The sequence below is a fragment of the Varanus komodoensis genome, unplaced genomic scaffold (assembly GCF_004798865.1).
Source record: "Varanus komodoensis strain SLA01 unplaced genomic scaffold, ASM479886v1 scaffold6_2, whole genome shotgun sequence".
In the NCBI taxonomy this organism is placed as follows: Eukaryota; Metazoa; Chordata; class Lepidosauria; order Squamata; family Varanidae; genus Varanus; species Varanus komodoensis.
Genome location: NW_025336346.1, coordinates 16,083,783 through 16,107,046, shown reverse-complemented (window position 1 = coordinate 16,107,046; position 23,264 = coordinate 16,083,783). Strand labels below are relative to the sequence as shown.

The following is a 23,264-nucleotide window of genomic DNA, read 5'->3' as shown; positions in this document are numbered from 1 at the left end:
ATAGTTGTCTGAATGCTGTTAATGAGAGCAAACTATAGATCAGCCATTGCAACTTTGTTGTGAGTCTTTTCAAACCTTTTGGGTGAACTACCAAAAGAATTCAGTTAGAGTTATAGTGTAACAGTTGTATTCCTTAATGATGGCCACCATGAAAAAAGTAAGCATATGTTGGAGAACAGCTATTAATAAACTTCTTTTGACAGAATGGGAAAACAAGGCACTGGACCTTAAATTATCCAAACAAATTTCAATGCTACACTGTTGAAGGTGTCATAATTGTGGTGCATGTTTCTCTCAGCAGGTGGTATATATCTCATAGTAAGTGTGAAAGAGGGCTAGCAACTTTTCTTTTGCATGTGGTCACTGGTATACAAAAATGGAAACTAAAGCTGAATTAGCACTGCAGTGTCTTCAAATGAGCAATCAAGGCAGCAAAATGTTGATGGAAAACACATTTTGAGGAAAATCATTCTGGTTGCTACTGGGAAATTCTCGTGACCACAATGTGTAATGATCTCAATGCCAGAGTAGGAGAGAGGACAGCTACTTCATATGATAATCTGGATTAGTTGACATTGGTGTGATGACACTGTCAAGTTTTCTTGCCCACACATGGACCTCTCATGAACCGAATGTATTTGCAGAACTTGATTTCAGATGGTTGCCATTATTTCAGCAATTACGTCATGTTGCCAAGTTTTCTTAAGGCATGCATCTCCATATATGTCTAAACCAGGCTTTTACATTGAGGAAATGAACCTCTCTGGAACAGCTGATGACTAGGGAAGTGTAGTCTGCTGCTGAAGGACCTTTCCCCGCACAGCCCCTGCCTCTGTTCTCTGTCAAATTAGCAGGAACAAAGCATAGGTTATTCTGGATCTTTGGTCCAGGTAGTGGACCATCCCTGCAAGTTTCCCAGTGAAGAGAAACAGGTGAGTCTTTGTGATTTGATCCAGATGAGAGATTTATGGAAAGACAGTAAGATACAAAAATCACTATAAAGTTACAGAAGATCAGGTGACAAGCAGCTACTGTACCTGTGAAAGCTTTCCTCCTTTATCTGTTGGGTTGGTTAGAGTGCAGGAACGGGAGAGGGATCCACAGTGGTAGAATAAATGTGAAAGTCAGGTAAGAAGAGTTTCTACGGGGCAGGAGTGTGAGGAGCAGTGATGCAAGTACTGCCACCAAGATTTGAGAGAGTCACAGGTAATGTGGATGCCAGCAAACTCCCTCTCCCTGTGTTAGTCCAGATGACCAAAAAGCCAATTTCTTTGCAGAACAGAAATCAGAGAAGGCCACTACCTGGGAAAGGGACAATAGATGCAGAAGGGATGGACTTGATACTGGGTAGAAAGTCACAGAAGTGAACAGGGCTCTCCATATTGTCAAGTAATTAGTGGCTGGGTGGTGCCCTCATTGAATTTCCTGCGACTGTTAGAGCTGCAGAGCCTCTGCATGTCGGAGTTAAGATGCTTTTTTTCCATTTCAGTGGAGGTTTCTTGTCAGTTCAGCAATTCTACATAGGCCACATAGGAGGCGAGGTACAAAATGAAGGGGATCCGCTATGCAGCACCTTCAGAAAGTGCAGTCGTGTAGCTGGATACATACCAGCTTCTGCTTTTGGTTCACATAAAACTTCTCCATTCAAGCACCACTGTATATATGAACTGGCCCCAGGGACTCTTTCAGATGGATGACTATAAGATTCTGGCATATTCATTCATTCTGTCCTGTATAGACAAGTCACCCAGTGAATGTGCTAAGATGGATTTGGGTGCTACATTGCGAATAACAGTTGTTGCCCCAAACCTCCAAACAGTGGTGCTTCCGGGTTGCAGGACCCTCAGAATTTGAGGCAAATTCCATCTTTGTGGGTTCTGGTGACTTCACATTAGCATTTGTGGTGTGTGAAATATTACACATTGTGTATGAAACAGAATTACTGGCAAATAGAAATATGATAAAATTCAAGGATCTAAGTAAAGAAAATTAAGCTGTTCTCAGCAATGCTTATACTGAATGAGAGTATCCATTAATATCTATGTATCAGTATCTACCATTGAAATCAATTTAATTTTATAGTTGGGAAAAATGACAACCATCTAAATTTGAAAATCAAACTCTGTGACTTATTGATGGCTTTTCCACTAAAAAGAAAAAAAGATGGCAGTGCTGATCTTAAAAGAAACAGGAAATTATATTTGGGTAACAGAGTTGTCTTTTATAGCTAATTTAAAATGAATTTTCCTTTTTAAAAAACAAAGGTAATCATCCAGCATCTCAACCATTTTGCAGTAAATACAGGAAATTTGCACAAAGATTTTTCAAAAGATGAAGTATGATGGATTTAATTTATCATGGGAATAACAAACTAGGTAATTTTCTAATGCAGGGGTGTAAAAATTCTGCTCCAGGAACCTAACGCAGTCTGCAGGCACCTGCCCACATTTTCTGGGATCTTCTAGCCCAAAGCAGTTCTACACCTCTGTTCCTAATACATTTAGAAAATATTCTACAATAACTTTCCATGATGGTATTGGTTTGTCTTGGAAACCTTGAAGATTTCCAAGATTTTCAAACTAGTCTAGAATCTCTTTACTACTGCAAAGGTTACATTGCTAAATATTTGTCCCCCAGTCCAACAAAGGAGATCTGTATGAGCAGAGTAGATTCAGAGCAGAGTATGCATATTGGATGCAAATCATAGGTCTGTAATCATCCAGTCGCAACTGAGTTGATCGAAGCTATCTTTTTATGCTCTTGGGATGTACCTTTCCATAAAGGGCTATCAGTCCTAGTAGCTGGTTGCCTTAATTAGAATGCTGTTGGGGCTGTGGGATTGCATGCTTTAAGTGGAATTTATTAAAGCTTTATTTGTCCAGTTGCTGGGCTATGATTTAAAGGGTCTTGTTTATTTCTGGAAGTTTTTTTTGATTCTAATGTATTTCAGTGGTAGGGAATGGAAAAGCAAATATTCAAGATGGATTTCTAACTAATACTAGTCTACATGAACAGAATTGTGCATTCCCTTAAACTCTTTTTCAGTATCTCAAAGCAGCACTTTGGGGTTCAGGTAAATGTGTAAATGAATTGGATGATTGAACTGCTTAGATATTTTATTATAGTAAGAGTGCAATCTTATGCATGTTTAAAGAGAAAAAATCCTACAACTGCCAGCATTTGCAAGCCAGCATGAGTTGTAGGACTTGTTTCTGACTAAATTCATAAAAGTGTGCTATACAAGTATTACAAATAGTGTGTCTTTCACAGTGTGTGTATAATATGCATACTGCATTCATAGTCAAGTATTTTAAGCATATGGGTAAAATTACCATTGTTCCTCACATCTTTGAAGAGTTTAGCAAATGAAGCCAGGTAATCTAGTGTTCTACTCATTCTTGAATCATAGCAGAAACAGTTTTAAGATTGCAGGGGAGAAGGTTCTACAGCTGTTAAAGTAAATTAACTATCAAATAAAGTTTTGGGGGAATTACTATGTGTATGTAAGATACCAGTATTAGAGCATCAGGGTTTTGCTGAAGACAAAAACATTCTTTTTCTTAGTGCCATTGCTGATCTAGCAGATGTAGTCCATTGTGTAAGGATGTTTTGGGGATGGGGGGCTTCAGCCTTACCACCCCAATGTTCCCTTGAACTTAGCTGCTTGCTTTTTTCAGGGTGCAGAGGATCAAAGGACCTCTGGAAGTCTAAAGTTAAATAAAAACAAAAACAAGACTGAAAAGAATAATGCTCAAAACAATTAGGTGTTTTCTGTTGAGATAGTGAGTGATGGGATTGTGATCTTTAAGTGGCTGGAAAAAGTGAATTGAAAGGGTTTCATGTTTAACTGTATGGCAAGAGAGCTCAGGAAGTTAACATTTAAAAATAAACAATGAGAAAAGGTTAACAAATGGTTTAATAATGGAAAGAGGAAAGTAGTGATGTTTGTCACTGTTGGAGAAGGCAATAGGTGTTTGCAATACTCAGTTCAATATAATTTTGTCCAGCATTTACTCTTTTACATGGCATGCTAGAATGGAGAGGTAGAAATTGTGAGTGAGTGAATGAGTGTGGGTGAGTGTGTGTGTGTGTGTGTGTGTGTGTGTGAGAGAGAGAGAGAGAGAGAGAGAGAGAGAGAGAGAGAGAGAGAGAGAGAGAGAGAGAGAGAGACAGAGACAGAGACAGAGAGATGGGAAATAAGGATACTGTATCTTCCCAGCCAAAAAACAAGTATTTTGAGGGAAATGCAGTTGTTTCCCAACATAAGAATAGAGTTCTTTGTCAGTAACTGAGTTACAAGTGTGAATTTTATTGCCCATTGTCTCAAAAACTCCTCAGTCAAGATATCAGAATGTTTATTTAGATCGAAATTTTAAACTAGTTAAGCTCAGAGCTTTACAACAAAATTTGAAAGTGGAAATAACCAAATCATTCTATGCATCATTAATGTTTACTGCTCACTGTTATCATGACTTCACTTTCTGAAGCTGCTTATGTTATTATTTGGGTCTTATAATGGCATAAAATGTGTCTGGACTGACCTTTATCATGGTTGTCAGCTCTCCAATCTGTGGGAACTTCAAGTGCTTTAAGGTATGCGTAATAGGTCTTCACAAAAAGAACTTATTTCTTTGATTAACTCTTTTTAGATGTTTTGATGTACCAGGAACTGGCTTATGCAGATACATCACTTTCTAGGTGTTTATCTCAGGTACTCGCTGCGGAGTGTGTGAGAAAACCGAAAGCTCTGCACTCCCACCAATGTGAGCCCTTGTTGCCATGCAGCCAACCCATCAAAACAGGAACACCCTTCCTGTTATCCCCTCTTCAGCCCCTGTCGGTGGCAGCCATCTAGTAAGGTATTCCTTGGCCAGCCTAGCCCCCTGGTGCATTGCTGGGGACCTGCTGCCCTCAGGCCTTCTGCAGCCAGATTGGCTCCTGCTGAGCTGCCCGAGCTCACTGCTGTCGTCTAGATGCTCCATGGCAAGGCTGGCTTCCTTCGGAGCTCTGCAGCACTGTGGCTATTTTCCTTTCCTTTTGCTTGAAGTGCAGCGGTTGCTACCCTGTGGGGAAAAAAAAGAGGAAGGGAGGAGTGCCAAATGCATCCAGGTGGGTTGGCCAGAAGCTGGGAGACCAGACCAGCCAGCAGATGCTCACAGATTGAGGTTGAATCATGCAGGGAGAGGCCTCCTCCAGGTGTGATCCCATCAAGATTCACAAGTATTATGAGAATTCACACTTTCTTGGAAGAGTTCACCATAGAGACTCTTGAGATTTTGGCAAAGCATAATGAAAACTGCACTGGCTTCCATGCAGTGCTGCAGTGCTTGCAGTAATCGACTACTGGCACCACTTTGGAGTAGTGGAACAATGAATCCTCAAGTGGGGGTGGAGAGAGGTTTGCTTTGCAAAGAGGAGGTGTCTTAATTGCTTCTGGTCCGCACAATAATTTCAGTGGGACCAAATATATGAAGCGTAATTGGAATACTGCTGAAGGAATGGCACAGTGTGTTTCTTTAAACACCCACCTAGAGTCTCCTCAGTTAGTATTGCTCAATGATGCATGGCTTATATTAACTCCCATGGGAAAAAATAAAGTCTGTACTTGTATCCTGTTTTGGTTAGATCAGAATCTGTCTTCATCTTTGGCACTGATAGGAGGCATACTGTGCTGTCCCAGATATGTCTGCAATGTCCAAAGTCTCCCATGTCCAGCTGCTGGAATAATAATTGCCATTTACCTAGTTTAAAAATATATTTTGCCATTCTTTCACAGCCAAAGTTCATTTTGATCTCATAACTTTAAAATTGTATCCCAGGGCATAGATGAAGTATAATAGGTTCTAACTACGGTTGCAGTATGCATAAGGGCATGGTCTTAAGGAATGTAAAAATAATCCCGATTAGGAAGAAACCTGTGACATATTGAATAAAGTGTATCTGCCATATCTGTCAGAACAGGCATGTTTCAATACCCAAATGCCAGAGGCTTCAGAGAAGACTTGAAGCACATTCACAGTGTAATTCTGATTCTGCTACTCTAAAGTAAACTTCATTGTGCTCATTGAGAATTTTCCCTAAATAAGGGTGCAATCCTATGCATGTTTAATAAGGGGAAAAAACCTCCAGGTGGCTGGGAAACACTAGGAGTTGTAGGACCTTTTTTATCTAAATATGCATAGGGTTATGCCTCAGTATGTTTTAAGATTTCCATCTTAATCTGATTTGTGCATGGGTTCAGCTATGCCTCCTTCATTGTAGTATGACTTGGGCATCTTGTGTGTGGATGATGTGAATATTTACACCTGGCACACACAAACTTGGTTTTCTCGCTATTCTTAGGCATTTTTCTCTGGAAGGGGTTTATGTAGAACAAGTTTCCACTAGGGTGAGAGAAGGTACTGCAGATCTCTTACGCTGAAGGAGTCTGGGTTGCTCACTTTTGTTTTCAGAAATTGTGGTATATCTAGGAGAGGCACAAGACATTTTGCTGCCTGAGACAAGGGACTGATATACATAAACTGATCAGTTTGCAGGTAAGAGACAGAAGTGGAGCACTGGTGAAGAGACAATGTCCTTCACTGCACCTGAGGGCAGGAGGAGGGGTTAAGGGGGATAGAATGGGGCACATAAGATACACACTGCTGCCCTCCAATTTCTTGTTGTTGTTCCCCACCTCACAATATCTGCTGCGTGGGATAACGGCATCGCTGTACTTCATGGAAGGGCCAGTCCTTGGTACATCAGGGTGAGTGCTCATTAATATATTTACGAAGACTGTCTTTGTTGTCTGAAGGAAGCAGTCTGAGCCTTGTGTGGGAGTTGCTGTCCTAAATGTAGTCCTCTGCTTGGAGCAAGACAGCTGGAAGTCTTGACTCGGAGGGAAATATGTGTTTTCCCTCATGTAGCAACTGGAAAGCCAGTGCATAAGTACACAATCTGACAGAATTCCCCCTGAAAAAATGGCAGTTACCACCACTGCATATTTCTTAATAAACAGAGGACTGTTACATGGAGCAGTGTGTGTATGCGTTTGAATTCACAGCATGCAGCTGTCATGCTAATAGGAAGAATATAACTTGGCTGGATTTCTTCCCCTGGCTTTGTAGCCTGCTTTTCTGGGGAACAGCTATGAAGATAAATTCTAGCTAGCTGGCAGATCTAATCCAAGAAAGGTAAAAATATTGGCAGGTTACAAATCTACTCAAAGGAAAATAAAGAAGTATCTTTAAATGCTTGAATAAATTAACGCAATAATGTGAATTGGTCCTTTATGGGAACTGCACAGAAATCAATATTATATGTGCTCAATTTTATTGTAACCCAGCCCCAGTCCTGGTAGATTATTGTATGCAGAAAAATAATTTTCATTCAATGAGATAACTGTTGACTTCAAGGAAGAATTTCCTTTTTTTCCCCTTATTGGCAGATAATACCTAGCTGATTTCCATCTGGAACTATTGTATTGTTTATCTGATCTTTTATGTTTCATTTGCTTGTATGATCTCATCTCTTTGAGATTTAAGAAATGATTAGTGGGAAACAAGATCAAATGTATAGTTTCAAAAGTAACAGTATTACTTGAGTATGACAGTCCCATTATGAAGAAATAACAATATATTATATTGTCTGTAGTTTGTGGGAAACATAAAACAACAAATCCTGCAAAACTTCAAACACAGTATTCCATTCATGCCAAAGTGAAAAGAAAGTAGTGTAGAAAAAATCCTTTGTAACAAAATTAAAATGTATACTTCCCTTTCAATATGGTACTGTGCACGTAAGTCTTAATGTATTAAATGGGGCTTATTTCCAATTGTGTACAGGTCTGTAGAGTGCAATGCGCTTCACTTTCAGGTTAATATATGAAGGGCTTAATGAGGCATGACTGATACTGCAATTCATTGCAGTTTACCCGAGAGGGAGCCCCACTGAATTTACTATGTCTTATTTCTCAGTAGTAGTTGGGTAATTTAGTTGTAAGTAATTTAGCGGCTTCTTGATATTCTAGTCTTATACAGTCATATAGAGATTCCTTCTAATTTTATTGCCCGGCTCTTCAATGGACATTTTATGTTATAAGTTCTAGTTAGACTGCCCCTTTCCTACAGATCTTCTGGTCCTTCAATATTTGTTTTGTCTTTAAACCCAATGTACATCTTCTTCTGTTTTCTTTGTATGGACATGTATCTATGAAGCATCATATGTTGAGCACAATAGATATAACATTAATTCAGGTAATTCTTTATTACTTGTGGTAAGATCTTGTCCACAATTAAAGTAAAAACACTTTTGACTTCTGCTTTTGACTTCATTTCCTGTCACATTTTTAATTCCTTGCACTGTATAATCATTCATGTTTAACTTTCTGTTGGATTGTATTCTTTATTTCTTTTACTTTCATTCATTGAAAATGAGGACATTTTAGGTAAGTAACATTGTCTATCCATTTTATGTTATTTGTGTCTGTGTGAGAAATTACATAGAAGTGTTGGGGAGATTGTGCAAAGTGAAACAATGTGGCTGTTTTAGTGTGTTTGTAATAGTGTTTTCATAAATATATATGTTTAGGTTTATATTTAGTTATATATTAGTCATATAAGATTATATGACTAATATATATCATAATTTATTAGATATGCACCATAGATGAATATTATTTTAAAAATCAAATCACTGAAGTATGAAAATCAGAAAAACTGGCATTCTGTATCTAGGTGTTTTTTTCCCCTCTGTGTATAAGCCATTAATTTTCCCCTCTGTGTATAAGCCATTAATTTTAAACTTAAACTAAATTTGTTTCTCTCTTTGTTCAGCTTGTAAAGTAGGTCAGGATGGGCGGAAAGTTGATTTTCAGATATTCTGAAGATAAATTCTCAGGACTCATGATCATTGGCCATGCTGTGAGGGGTTTCTAGGGGTTGGAGGCCAAAACATCTGGACTTCTTTTTCTCAGCCCTGATCTAGGCAGCCCAAGCTGTACTTGCCATTAGTGTATAGACTGGCATATAAGATGACTTGTATACAAGATGAAGTTGATATTTTGAGCTGTTTTTCTGGTGTACATGTTGGGCATATACTGTAAGATGACCCCCAATTCACGGCTTTCAACTAAAACACTGCCCCAATTAATTGGCTAATGGATGTTTAAAACTTACTATTTTTAATGCAAGCACATCTGGAAACTGCAGTATGTGGCAGCGAGGGCGGGTGGGTGCTGGACTCAGGACTGGGCATGGGGCTGCATGTGAGGCTCATGATGTGATGCGGGATGAGCTTCCCTGAAGCAGGGAATGCTTCTCAACTGTGGCCAGCCCAGAATGGCATGCTGCCCTCCTCAATGAGGGTGTGCGTGAGGTGGGCGCCAGACTGAGTGTGTGGCTGCACACATGGCCTGTGACATCATGTGGAAGACAAACCATGGTCAGGGAAATTTTTCACCTAGCATATAAGTTGACCCCTCGATTTTTTGCTATTTTCAGTTTCAAGGATCGCCTTATATGTCAGTATATACGGTATCCTCTGAAACAGTACTTCATAAAATCTACTGAAGACACAATCCTATTTCCCTCACAGTAGAGGCTTGCAGACCTCCAAATTCAGATGCTTACAAGGATCCAAGCAAGCTGCAGGGTGTGGTGGTTGTGATCGCCACAGACACTGTGCACCTTGCAGCTTTATGGCTGATCATTTGTGGCCCTCTAGGTTTAGGGCTGGGGGAGAGGAGGAAGGAAAGGAGACTGCGGCACTGGGGTGGTTCAGTGGCTTTAGCGTTCTCCCTTTCCCACTGCCTCAGCATGCCCGTTTCCCCTTCCATGACCCAGTTGTGAACTTGGGAGGGCAGCCAGTGCAGTTCTTTCCACCCTGGCTGTGAGGGTTTAGAGTAGAGGCTTGGACTTGATGTCTCAGTACCCAGGTCAGAGACCTTCAGAGCTTAGATGCCAAAAATGTCTGGAGACTGATTGTGCTATTGTAATGCAAACATGTCTACTTGGACGGAAGCCTCATTGAATTCAAAGGACTTTCTCCCAGATTAAGTGACTAGAGGACAGGTAGGAAATTTGTAGACCTTCAGCTGCATTTCTCCTCAGCATTGCCTACTCTGGCAAGGGCTGATGGAAGCTGCAGTCCGATGACTGCTGAATGACCGCGTGCTCCTTATCGTATGCGCGTAGGATGGTAGCTTTATTATTTTCTTTCTGTACTGGAAATGTAGACAGTGGCCATAAGAAGGTATGCTGTAAGCATTTGCTTCTGTTCACCCACAGATGATGGGAGAGGGTTATGTACTTCTTGATATCCTGTCAGTAAATACAGAATTATATAGCATAAATTTAAACAATTTTTCAAAGTTTTGTGGACATTTTATAAGGATACAAAAGTATTTTTTAGGATGTTATGGTGTTCCTTACTGCCATATTTCAGTGTTTACAGCAGAAGGTTTTCTTTTCTTTGATTAAATTCCATCTCTGTGATATTTCTGTGCCGTAAACATGGTGTTCTGAGAAGTTCAATGCACAGCTCCCCCCCCGCCCCCCCGAGGGCTAGCCTTATTTTCTGTCTTTTAACCTTAGGGTTCTCTAATTTGCCAGAGAAAGCATAGAAATTACTTCCCCCAGAAAGAATGAGAGCGAAAACTGTAGAAAGATCAAAGTCACTCCCATCTCATTATAACTTCAGAAATCTTGACTGCTTCAGACACTGCCCTTCATTTTAGTTCTTATCTCTAGAAACTGTGTACCTAATCTTTTTGTCAGGTAGTTGACAGTGCTTTATTCAATTAGTTTACAGTACAAGATGTCACCCTTTAGGCAATATCTAATGTACAAAGCCCTTTAAGATGCCCTGTAGTGAAACGCAAACGCACATCCCCATTCCATAAGATATTCCATAGACTGACCGTCTATTACTCTCCCATGCTAATTGCCATCTTCCAGTAATTGTCAAGGGTTCTTGACTGTAGCAACAGATCCTCCAAATAATAATTCAGCTGTAGTCCTATGCCTGTGGAGACAGAATAAGTGCTACAAACATGCATAAGATTGCTCCCTTAGGCAGGGCATGAGAAGGCTCACTCTTTGGGGATTAAAGGAACAAAACTCCTGTTTGCCAGTTAAAATATGTGTCACCGTGGAATTGTGTGGTGCGGCTTTAATGCCAAAGGGACAGTCACAATTTCTGTCAGTCACTGGATCAGGGTTTTGCTGAGGGTGGATGTCGGCTGTGTTGGCTCTGGTAATATTGATCGTAGCAGGAACTATGTTATGTGTGTGGGGGCAACTAAATCCCGGTTTTATTGCCTAGAGCCGAATCAAAAGATTCCTGATAACGCTAGCTTTAGAATTTTGGGCCTGTAGCGTGGAGGAAATACGCTTTCAGAATTTTCTTAGGCATCTGACTCAGCTTAGTTATAATCCGTGGTTTTCTGTCATTCTGGGAAGAAATGTGTGGGAGTTCATGTTCTACATGAGGCACCCTAAAATGAAGACAAAAGCATAGATTTTACCTTAGGCAAACCCCAAGGCAAATAAATGCTCTTATTTCTGATTGCTGGAGAGAAAAAGGGCCCTCTATTATGTCAGTGTTAATCCATTCTATTTTAGTTCCCTTTGTAATAAATGGTGTATTCTCTCTCTCTCTCTCTCTCTCTCTCTCTCTCTCTCTCTCTCTCTCTCTCTCTCAATAAATAAATAAATAAATAAATAAATAAATAAATAAATAAATAAAATGTGTGTGTGTGTGTGTGTGTGTGAGAGAGAGGGAGAGGGAGAGGGAGAGGGAGAAGGAGAAGGAGAGGGAGAGAAGAGCTTATATTTCATAGTAAAAACAACTCCTGACTGATACATCTTCTTTGTGTTAGATAATTACAGTTTTATTAGATGTTTAGCCGACTCTCTGCTTAGAAAAAAATTAATGCATTATTATAAAAGGCCAAAATCCACCACTGAATTAAATGTGCTTAAACTCACTGAAATTAATGGACTTAAGCACACTTGGTTTTGGACTGTGGCCAAATTGTATTTAAATGCAAATTCAAAGTCCTGTTGTCTTCTTCAGACTGTGGTTTGCATTTAATATTGTGTATGCCTTACTTAAAAAAATGTGTATGGGAAGGGGAACTTTTTTTAATCAAGAAGAGCAATCCGAAGGTTACATAACCAGAAAGTTGGCAATACTTTATTTTCCCCTTCCTTGCAGCTCCCCCAAAGCTTCTTCAGAAGAACCGGGTCACCATCTTGAGCACTGAGGTTTGTTGTGAGAGGCTCTAGTAGGATGGGAGCTTCATGAAAACAAGGCTTGAAATAATAATAAAACTAGTTATATATCTGTGAACAAAATTCTGGCATAGCATTATTTATATTAATTGGAGAAAAGTCATGAATATTTGTGTTAAATGCTGAATTTTCAAGCTCTGTCCAAATAGTAAACTGATGGCTTCTCTATATAACCTGATGCGTTATTGACATTCCTGTTTCCATTTTTTGTTGAGGATTAGTTGTTGAGAATCACATGAGATTTTGTTACTGGGAATTTTCCTCTCTGCCTGTCTGTGTGTCCCTTGATACAATGTGAGGCGTTATATGAGCATAGCTCATTTTATTGTGCTTTGCAGATACTGTGTTTTGTACAAATCAAAGGTTTGTGGCAACTGTGCATCAAGCACCATTGGCACCATTTTTCCAGCAGCATTTGCTCACTTTGTGTCTTTGTGTCACAGTTTGGTAATTCTCACTATTTCAAACTTAAGAAAAACTTATTATATTATGGTGATCTGTGATCAGTCATCTTTGATATTACTATTTCATTGTTTTGGGGTGCTACAAACCACACCCATATAAGATGGTAAACTTTGCTGCCAAGTTTCAGCAACAAACCACTCATTGCCTTGGCCCTGTGCAGGGTGTGACAGCAGGAGTGTGCCCCAGGAAGAGGGCAGCAGGCTCGAAATTGGTCCTTGGACTATCGGAAGTTGTCTGCCCTGAACTGAATGTTCATGGGATTCTGATCTTGGTATGATCAAGAGCTGCCACTTTCTATGCATTGAGAAGACTCTCAGGGATCTTTGTCTTGCTTTGTGCTAGTTCTGTCTTACTGGTTCTGACAGGAGAAAATAAAGAAATGGGAGTCCATCTTGTGCTTTCTTGAACTATGGGATAGAAGAACTGCTGGCAAAGCCTATATTGAGTGTGCCTTCCATCATAGAAGAGTTCTCTCATGTCAACATAATGGTAATGGTTGAGTTACCTGGGGAGCATGTGGGTGCTGCCATTGGGGTGGTCACGGGCAATGGACGTTACAGTGGTGGGGGTTTAACGTGTCCGTGTATTATTATTATTATTATTATTATTATTATTATTATTATTATAACATTTCTATGCCGCCCCTTGCCGAAACCTCGGGGCGGCTTACAACATGATAAAATACATTGAAATACAATAGTACATAATAAATTACCATTAAATATAACAATACAAAAAATACATTGATTTACAAATACAAAATTAAAATTATCAGTATAAAATAAAAATATAGGAGGAGAAAGAGAAGGAAGAAGAAGTTGCCCAGGCCAGATCATATGTTTTAACAATTGAAATGATGTTTAAATAAAAAGGTCTTTACCTGGCGCCGAAAAACCAGTAACGACGGTGCCAGGCGGACCTCTTTGTGTAGAAGAAGGAGGGACAGATGGCTGATACCTGTCCCTCCTTCTGGTTCTACCCCCAGCCAGAGGGTTCCAGGTAGTCTTGTCAACCGCCCCTCGGACCTGATGGTGCTGCTGCTTAATGCCAGGTCGGTCCACAATAAATCTTCCCTCATCCATGACTTGATTGTGGATGAGGGGGCCGACCTGGCTTGCATAACAGAGACCTGGGTGGGAGAGGGGGGGGGATGTCACCCTCTCTCAAATGTGCCCGCCCGGGTATCTGGTTCAGCAACATCCATGCCTGGAGGGGAGGGGAGGGGAGGGGGGTCGCTTTGATTTACCGAGCCTCCATCTCCCTCACGGGACTTCCAGTCCCTTCGAGGCCAAGGCTGGAGTGTCTCTACTTGGTGTTGGGTGACCGAGACAGATTGGGGATTCTATTGGTGTACCGTGCACCCTTCTGCCCAACAGACTCCCTGCCTGAGCTGACGGAGATCGTCTTGGACCTAGTGTTGAGGACCCCCAGGATGTTGGTCCTGGGGGACTTCAATTTTCATGCCGAGATTGGACTGACTGGGGCGGCTCAGGACTTCATGGCCTCCATGACGGCCATGGGGCTGTCTCAACATGTCACAGGCCCTACCCATGAACGTGCACACTCTGGACCTGGTTTTCTCGACGGGGCAGGAAGAGGGTGGTCTGAGGGTGAGGAATTTATGTTTGTCACCCCTGTCATGGTCAGATGACTTCCTCGTGAGGTTTGTGCTCGAGAGCGGCCTCTCCCTCTGTAAGGGTGTGGACCCGATTGTGTGGTTCCACCCCTGGAGCTGGATGGATCCAGACGGATTCCAGAAGGCCCTGGGGGAGTTTCCAGCTGACAAGACTGGTGCTCCTGTCGAGGCTCTGGTCAAACTATGGAATGGGGAGATGACTAGGGCTTTTGACACAATTGCTCCTAAGCGTCCTCTCCTGCCAGGCAGAGCCCACTCTTCCCCTTGGTATACATCTGAATTGTGGGTGATGAAGCAGGCTGGGAAACGGCTAGAGTGTAGGTGGAGGAAATCACGGGATGAATCTGACTGAACACACTTAAGAGCCCATTATCGGGCCTATGCTGTGGCGGTGAGGGCGGCGAAAAAGAAATTCGTCTTCGTTTCCATTGCCTCCTCAAAATGCCGTCTGGCGGAGCTTTTTCAGGTGGTACAAGGGCTGGTCCGTCCTGGCCCTAAGAAAGATCTGGTTCCACCCTCGAAGGCCCGCTGTGACGACTTTGCCAAGCATTTCAGGGAGAAAATCGCTCAGATTCGTCAAGAGCTAGACTCTACTAGTGATTCAGAGGCTTCTGGGGAGATACCAATGTCACCGTCTGGTCCAAAATTACTGGATGAATTTCAGTTATTGCGGCCTGATGATATGGACAAGGTGCTTGGACGAGTATGTTCCACCACTTGCCTATTGGACCCTTGCCCATCTTGGTTAATAAACAGCGCCAAGCACGGGATTGGGACCTGGATCTTGGAAGTGGTTAACACTTCTCTGAGGGAGGGTTGGGTACCTGCCCCTTTAAAGGAGACGGTAGTCCATCTGGTTCTGAAGAAAGCGTCACTGGATCCAGAGATAGCCACTCATTATAGACCAGTGGCCAACATCCCGTTTCTGGACAAGGTGTTGGAGTGGGTGGTGGCGGGACAACTCCAAGCAACTGATTAGCTGGACCCATTTCAGTCCGGCTTCAGACCCGGGTACAGTACTGAATCTGCCTTGGTTGCCCTGTACGATGACCTGTGCGGGGAGGAGGACAGGGGGAGTGCGTCCCTGTTGGTTCTTCTGGACCTCTCAGTGGCTTTTGATACCATCGACCATGGTATTCTTCTGGATAGGCTAGCGGGATTGGGGGTCGGAGGCACTGCTTTGCAGTGGTTCCACTCCTATCTCAATGACCAATTCCAGAAGGTGGTGCTGGGGGACTGTGGCTCTGTGCCATGGCAGCTATGCCATGGAGTACCGCAGGGATCTATTTTGTCCCCTTTGCTGTTTAACGTCTACATGAAACCGCTGGGAGAGGTCATCAGGAGGTGTGGGCTGCGGAGTCATCAGTACGCTGATGATACCCAGCTCTACTTCTCGTTCTCCACCAATCCAGGTGAGGCAGTGGCTGTACTGAACCGGTGCCTGGCCGAGGTAATGGGCTGGATGAGGGCCAATAAACTGAAGCTCAATCCAGACAAGATGGAGGTCCTGTTGGTTGGCCGATCGGGCTTCGGGGAAGGTGAATTGAACCTAGTCCTGAATGGGGTTGCACTCCCTCTTAGGGACAAGGTCTGCAATTTGGGAGTGCTCCTTGACCCAGAGCTTTCACTGGAAGCTCAGGTGACAGCAGTGGCGAGGAGCGCTTTCTTTCAACTTCGGCTGATCCATCAGCTGCGCCCCTACCTGGAGAATGACTGCCTGGCGACAGTGACACACGCGTTGGTGACTTCCCGACTTGACTTTTGTAACACGCTCTATGTGGGGCTGCCCTTGAAGACGGTTCGGATACTTCAATTGGTTCAAAATAGAGCTGCCATGCTGCTGACGGGGACTGGGCGTTATGTTCACATGACTCCAGTCCTCCGTCAGCTTCACTTGCTTCCCATTGAAGTCCGGACCCAATTCAAGGTGTTGGTGATGACCTATAAAGCCCTAAACGGCTTGGGTCCTGGTTACATGAAGGAGCGCCCGCCCGCCCGCCCGCCCCTTGAGATCAGTGGGAGAGGCCCTTCTCCGGGAACCCTCTGTGAGGGAAATTAGGAGGGTAGGTACTCGGAGGAGGGCTTTCTCTGCGGTGGCGCCCAATCTATGGAATACGCTCCCCAGAGAGGTCCACCTGGCGCTGTCGTTATTTGTTTTTCGGCGCCAGGCGAAGACCCTTGTATTCAAACGTTATTTTAATTGTTAATATTATTTATTTATTTTATTCTTTGGCCAGGGCGACTTAATTTATACTGTTAAATTATATTGTTTTATGATGTTATTTATTTGATTGTGAGCCGCCCCGAGGCTTCGGCGAATGGGGCGGCATAGAAGTTCCCTAAATAAATAAATAAATAAATTATACAAGATAAACAATTTTGTGAAATTACTCCAAGTTGCTAAGATGATTTTTTAAAAGGGTTGCCCAAAAAATGCTAAGTGTAGGTGGATTTTCGTACCTTGCTCCCAGGTATTCTGGCTAGTTGACATAGATGTGATAAGCTAACAGCTAAGAACATGTAACATGTGGTGACAAATGATTGGAAGAGGTGTAATAGCATTCTTTGGGATGTCACACAATGTCCCAGAGGAGACCATCCAATGTGTCCCAAGTTAGACCTTTTATGGGTTGAGAGGTAATGACCTTCTAGTTTTCATTCGTAAAAAAGCAAGTGTGCTTTAACTAGCAGAATTTCAGAAACATTGGTCTACAGTGTACAGTTCCTTATGTTCTGTATTTTGTTCCTTGTTGAGAATCATATGTGATGTAATTAAACATGCTTTTAGCATTATAGTTCTGCTTTTCCTATCATTGGTCTCTTGGCAAGAGTCTAAACTAGGTGCAGACTGTTAAGCCCCTTGTCAATGCCTGCTCCCTCAGCATTTTCCAAGACTCTTGTGGGAAATCATGGCAGGTTAGGGGAAAAGAGGGACATTTTGTTTTCCTTCAAACATTTCTTGGTTGCTTCTCTCACTGTCTCATTTTTTTTTCCAAATCAGTTGGTCTAATATATATAGTCACTGGTACAGAATAGTTTGTCAAGATAATAGTAGTCTTCTTAAGACAAACGCCTCTGCCAAGCCAAAGTGTTAGTTCCCCATATTAGTACTTGGTGGTCAACATCAATTACATTGGTATGGGGATATTATTATTGTGCCTGTGTTAATTTTCTCCTTGTTTTTTTTAAACCTGTAATTCAATTATATCATTAAAATAGTAAGCATACATATGCATGATAAGCCAGTGAATTCATTTAAAACAGTACCCATTGAGAAAAATATAAAACAGGCATCTCTTTGCTCTCTGCTTTGCTTACCCATCCATAATAAACATTAGGCAACAACACAGAACATAACACAGAACTGAAGATATAGGTGTTCTTAAGTGATAAACAAGCTGCCTCTAATGATTTCTAGCAATTAGGTCATTGAGCATATTTAAATATACACATCTTACTGTATAAATGCATATCCTAAACTCAAAGCTCTTATGAACAGTGTATTTCTGTTTAGAGTTTATCATATTACAACAAAAAGTAGGTTGTAATTCTTATACAAGATTTGCTATGCAAATCCTATGCATGTCTGCTCCATATATTCTGTTGAGCTCAATGGGGCCTATTCCCAATTAATGTATATAGGCTTTGCAACCTTGGTAATATAAAATTTAAAAGCAAAATTGACTTTGGGTTCCATAATATGGAGTTGTTTTTCTACATACCTTAGTAAGATATGTAGAAATTAGCACAGCAGCTTAATTCATTGTGCATTAACAATGTCCTGCTTTTGTTTTTATGCAAGCTTGGAATGTGTAGTGCCCACCTTTCATGAATGGAAGCTCTGGTTGTGGAAGGGAACACAGCCTGAATTTCAAGGACCCTTTCCTTCCCTCTCCTTGTTGAGTTACAGCCCACAGGAGGAGATGCTGACATGGGAAGTTCCTCCAGTGGAAAGTCCCTGTCTCTTGAGGAGTTGGACCTAGTGGCTCTCTGTGAATACCAGAGGGAAGCCCAACTGGGGTACACTGGGAGGAGTGGAGGCATGCCTGATTCCACAGCTTGCCTCCTCTGGGGTTGAAACACAGAAGGGCTCATAAGGAGAGTTTTGGGAAATGAACAGTAGATAGGGTTCATCTTTTTGCATGCTCAGAAGCTTATGTGCAACAATAAAGATCATTATGCAAAGAAAGGCTGGTCAGATTGATATTGCTTGGAGGGAGAAACATGGATTACAACAGCCAGGTCTAAAGATGTTCAGGAGAGGCCCTTCTTTTGTGACTGCAGCATTTCGAGGCGCAGTTGCTGGTGATGTGGCTTCTCCAATGATGTTAATCTCCCTGCCAGGGCAGGCCAGAACAGTTTCCTCACTGCTGTATTATCAGCATAGAAATAGCTTTTTATATCAAGATGCTTTTTGGCACATAAACAGGTTTGGATGGTGCCTGTATTATGTACTGTCCTTTTAATTGTCTTTTAATGTATTTGCTTTGATCAAGGTTTATTATGATTCTTATCCACTTTGAATACCATAATTTTGGTAAAAAGGCAGGGTAAAAATAAGATTTAAAAACATAGTATGATCAGTGGCTTTGCACACATAAGTGTACCATACCTTTTGTCAGACCTTGGCTGCCTGGAACAAATTTTCTCTTGGAGACTGTAGAGCTCAGTATGTTCCATGGCTTCTTAACACTACCCATGACTATTTTCCAGACCTCTGTTGTCCTTTCAGACATTCAATGGATGATGGACTTCATAGTGGCATACTATAGTCCTGCCCTACATGTATTCGGTCTATGATTTGCAAAAGATTTTGTGGAAGTCTTTTTTTTTTGTGGAGGATTTTCTACATGGATTCAGCTGACTTTTCTCTCCTGAAAAATCAGGGCTCCCAATCACGGCCAGAGAAAACCCTCGTGTTTACAGTTAACCATGCAGGGTTCTTATCAGACCTCACCATGAATGCATACAGGACAGCATCAGTGCATACCACCATAATTTCTGGCTGTCGTCTTCCAGAAAAATGCCTATGCCATGTCCGTGGTTTTCTTTGTATCTGGAGGAGGTGGTTACTAGTAGTCCTCTTTTGAACCTTCTTCCCTGGTTGTAAAATCCCAATATGTGAAAATAGGCTCTGATGCTAAGTGAAAATGACTTCTAGTATAAGTACACTATCCACTAGTTACTAACTACATTAAAGGCAGAGTTTACTGGTGCAGAAGAAGGCACAGACACTGATATTCAGAGCAGGGATGGGCTGTGACTGCAATTCCAAGTATTCATAGCCCTGGGAGAGTAATTTCTGACTGCATTCCAAGTTGCTTATGGAGCAATTAAAGAGGAAAAATGTGTGAGTATGGACATCATGACTTGACAGGAAAGATTCAGTGCAGGGTCCATGGAAGCAGGTCATAGTCTATCAGTGGAATATACCCTCCCCATCTTTTCATCATGTTTCTGCAAGATATCATAAGATTTATCCCTTTATAGGATCCCTAATAGTGGAACCCATGTGGATACCAGTGGAAATACAAATGGGAGGGGGACTTTGTGAGGTTGTGGTCATCCCATAGGGATTTGGTTTGTGACTGCGGGATCAGAACACTGAACTAAATAAGCCACTGGTCCAGTCTAGTAGGGTTCTCCTTAAGTTCAGTCTTCAGCATCTCCAGCTGTTAGCATCTGAAACAGCAGGTACAGAAAATAATTCTTTCTGTCTGAGGTCTTGGAGAGTCATTATGAGTCCAAGTAACTATGTGCCAAGAGTGGTCAGTGGGCTGACTTTGCATTAAGCCGTTATGCCAATTTGTCTCATATATCCTTATGCCTTGGAGAGTCCAGACCAAGGAAGGGAAATTTACCATGGTATGATGCTGCTTGAAGGAAATGTGTTTACTTGTGTGTTAGCCAAGAGATATACTTTGGTGCAACCCTCAGTTTTAATTTGAATGCAGTGATGGCTGACATCAGCTCTTATGGCCACATTGCTTTATTGGTTTTGATGCCATTTTGAAGTCAAGTTAATGTTGGGCCTAACACTTTCCCAAAGCTTTTCAGAAGATACTTATTTGATCAACAAAGGAAAGAAAGCAGCATTTATAAAATACGTTAGGAAACCGTCCATGTTTAAAGCATAACATTAAATGATACACAGTTTGATGTATATCCAGCTTTCATCAAAATTTGTGAAACAGTGTGGCTGTCAAAGCAAATGTATGCTGCCAAACAGTTGTTATTAGCCATCAAGGCTAATAACAAAGCTAAAGTGTGCAGTTGAGGTTCAGACAGAATGGGATTCAGCAAGTTGAACAATGTTTTTCAACAACACTCAGCCCACCAAATAACCCAAGATAGCGTCAGAAACAGTGTCATTGTTTTAATGTATTTTGTATTCAATGTTGTAAGCCGCCCCGAGGCCTTGGCAAGGGGCGGCATAGAAATGTTTTAATAAAATAAATAAATAAATAAAATCTTCCTAATGCTTAAGGATGGCTGGTGAAGGGAAAGTGAATATACTGGGCTTGAGCCTCAAGAACAATAAATGGGCCTCCTCCCAGCTGCTTCATAACACTGACTCTGGGAGTGCATCCATGGTGACAGGTACTCGAGCTGCTTGACATATCAGTAGCCATTTTTTGCAGAAGAAAATTGTGTGAGCCGAAAGTCCCTGAGGGCAAAACAATGGAAAGTTCTTTGTGAAGCTATTGAGAGAATACCTTAACCAGGTATCTGGCTTTACATAGATGTAAAATAACAGGATATTATTAAAAATTATTTATATCCCTAAATAATGAAGTATGATGAAAGGCGAGGTTTTCCTATCATAGATAAATCTGTCACAGTGTTATTCATTTTTGTAGTTCATTTCATTGGGGAAATAAATATTGGTTCTCAGAGTGGCAAAAGGAGTTATGAAAAGAGGTGAATTAGCAACATTTAATGGATTCAGTCCTATTTCAACTTGTCTTTCAGACAGTGAGCTGAATGAAATATCAGTGCTTTTTAGCAAATATATTAAAAAGACATGACTGGAGAAAAATTTATTGCAGCTGATAATCTGCTCTGTTTAAGAAATTGAATTTGCTATTTTGATTTATGGGTGTATATTTTAACAGGTCATTTGTATAATACTTTTCCTGTGACACCCAGTTCCATCTTGAAATAATGTAACCTTAAAGAACCTGATGGTAAAGTGAAGTTCCCTTATGGAATGTTAAAGAAGAAAGATGTTGCTGTGGGGAATCTGTTCTACGTATGGTACATATCACCACTATTTTTGAATGTTAATATGCAGCAAATGATAAAATGAAATTGCAGGAATTGTTTATAGCTGGGCTGTGGGTAAAAGTATAGAAATGAATGGCCAACTCCATAAGGGAGGTTTTGATTTATAATGATTTGCTAACATGTTAATTGTTTTAATACAGCTATAAAATAAGAGGAATAGTTTCAGTATTCAGTCAAGTAAATTGAATAATTTTCAATTACTTAGGGAGTATGGATGCCTGAGGAATATGAATTTTGTAAATTTCAATCTGAACGGACCTGATCTTCATTTTCTGGATGTTCAGACTGAAATGTAACTATTCAATGAATTTTACCGTGCTCTGAATTGCAATCCAATTCTTGGCTTAAGAAATATGGGGTGGGCCAAAGGTAGGTATACAGTACTGATCGGGCCATGTTTTTAGTCTTCTAGGTGCTCAAAATGTCCTCAATCTATGTTGGAACATTACAGGAACTTGTCCCCAACACCGTGACTCCAATTCCATTTACCACCAATGTTGATAAATGCTTGAGAGATGAACTCATTCAGTTTGTCCACTATGTGAGGTCCTTCATGTCCCAGTCAGTATAGCATGCCTACTTTTGGCCCAACCTGTATATCAAAACATTTAAGGCATATATTGTATTTAAAAGTGTGTAGAAATGCATATGCTTAGGTTTAAATGTGAACTTAAACTAATGATCCCACAGGTTAAAACATTTGCAAATTAATGTGGAACTGAGATTTATGAGTGGACACATACAAAAATAGCGTGGTTCTAAAACTGAATGCATTTGATGACCTTATAAATAAACCATTATTAATGAGATGTTGTAACATGCAATAGACAGCTGAATAAGATGTTACCTAAGATCCAGATGCTAAAGTAGTGATTAATTCATTAGGTAAAATGGAATAGTCCAGTCCCATTCCCGCCTAAGACCTGGTATATCATATCCATTCCCTGGTTATGAATATTTATAAGCATGGATCATGGGTCAGTATAACTGATCAGCCTCAATAAGTGCTTTCAATAGTGAGGGAGATGCTGAAGCTGTAAAAGCAGGAAGAGTCTAACAAATCTTGAAATTGCAAGTCTTGCCATATACCTGTAGCAAGCAAGTCATATTTGGCATGCAAAGCTGGGAATGGCAAAACTCATAATCTGCACCCACTAAATGATCCAAGGTAAAAATCATCTTATATGACCAAGCCCTCCACAAAAACCTTTTCTTACCATTTCTTACATCTTAATTTCTCCATAGAGTCAAATTATTATGAGAAAATGAATAAAAATGCAGTTGACATGACATATGCTGCATGTCTAACAGTTGTGACTGTGGGAACAGCCTTATCCGTTTCAGTGTTCCAAGAACCTAATGCCATCTGTTGGGCCAAGGATGCAGACAGGAAAATACCAAAACTGATCAGGATGGAAAGTCGAAGCAGAAATTTCCAGAATTTGGCACTGGTCAAAAATAATTTATATAAAGCAAAGCTTGGAAAGCCAAGCCCACCTTTGATTAAAATTGCACCCTTTTCAAGGATATTCATGGCATGGAGGAACTTCCTCAAAATTTACAAAATAGAGCATTTGGGCTTTTGAAAATATTTGCTAGAT

At 41.1% G+C, this 23,264-nt stretch overlaps 1 protein-coding gene across 1 annotated transcript in view; it reads left to right on the top strand.

Annotated features, from left to right (window-relative positions):
• ERC2 (ELKS/RAB6-interacting/CAST family member 2) overlaps positions 1–23,264 on the top strand; it is a 502,285-nt gene that overhangs the window by 939 nt on the left and 478,082 nt on the right. The gene's annotated exons all lie outside the window — the stretch shown is intronic.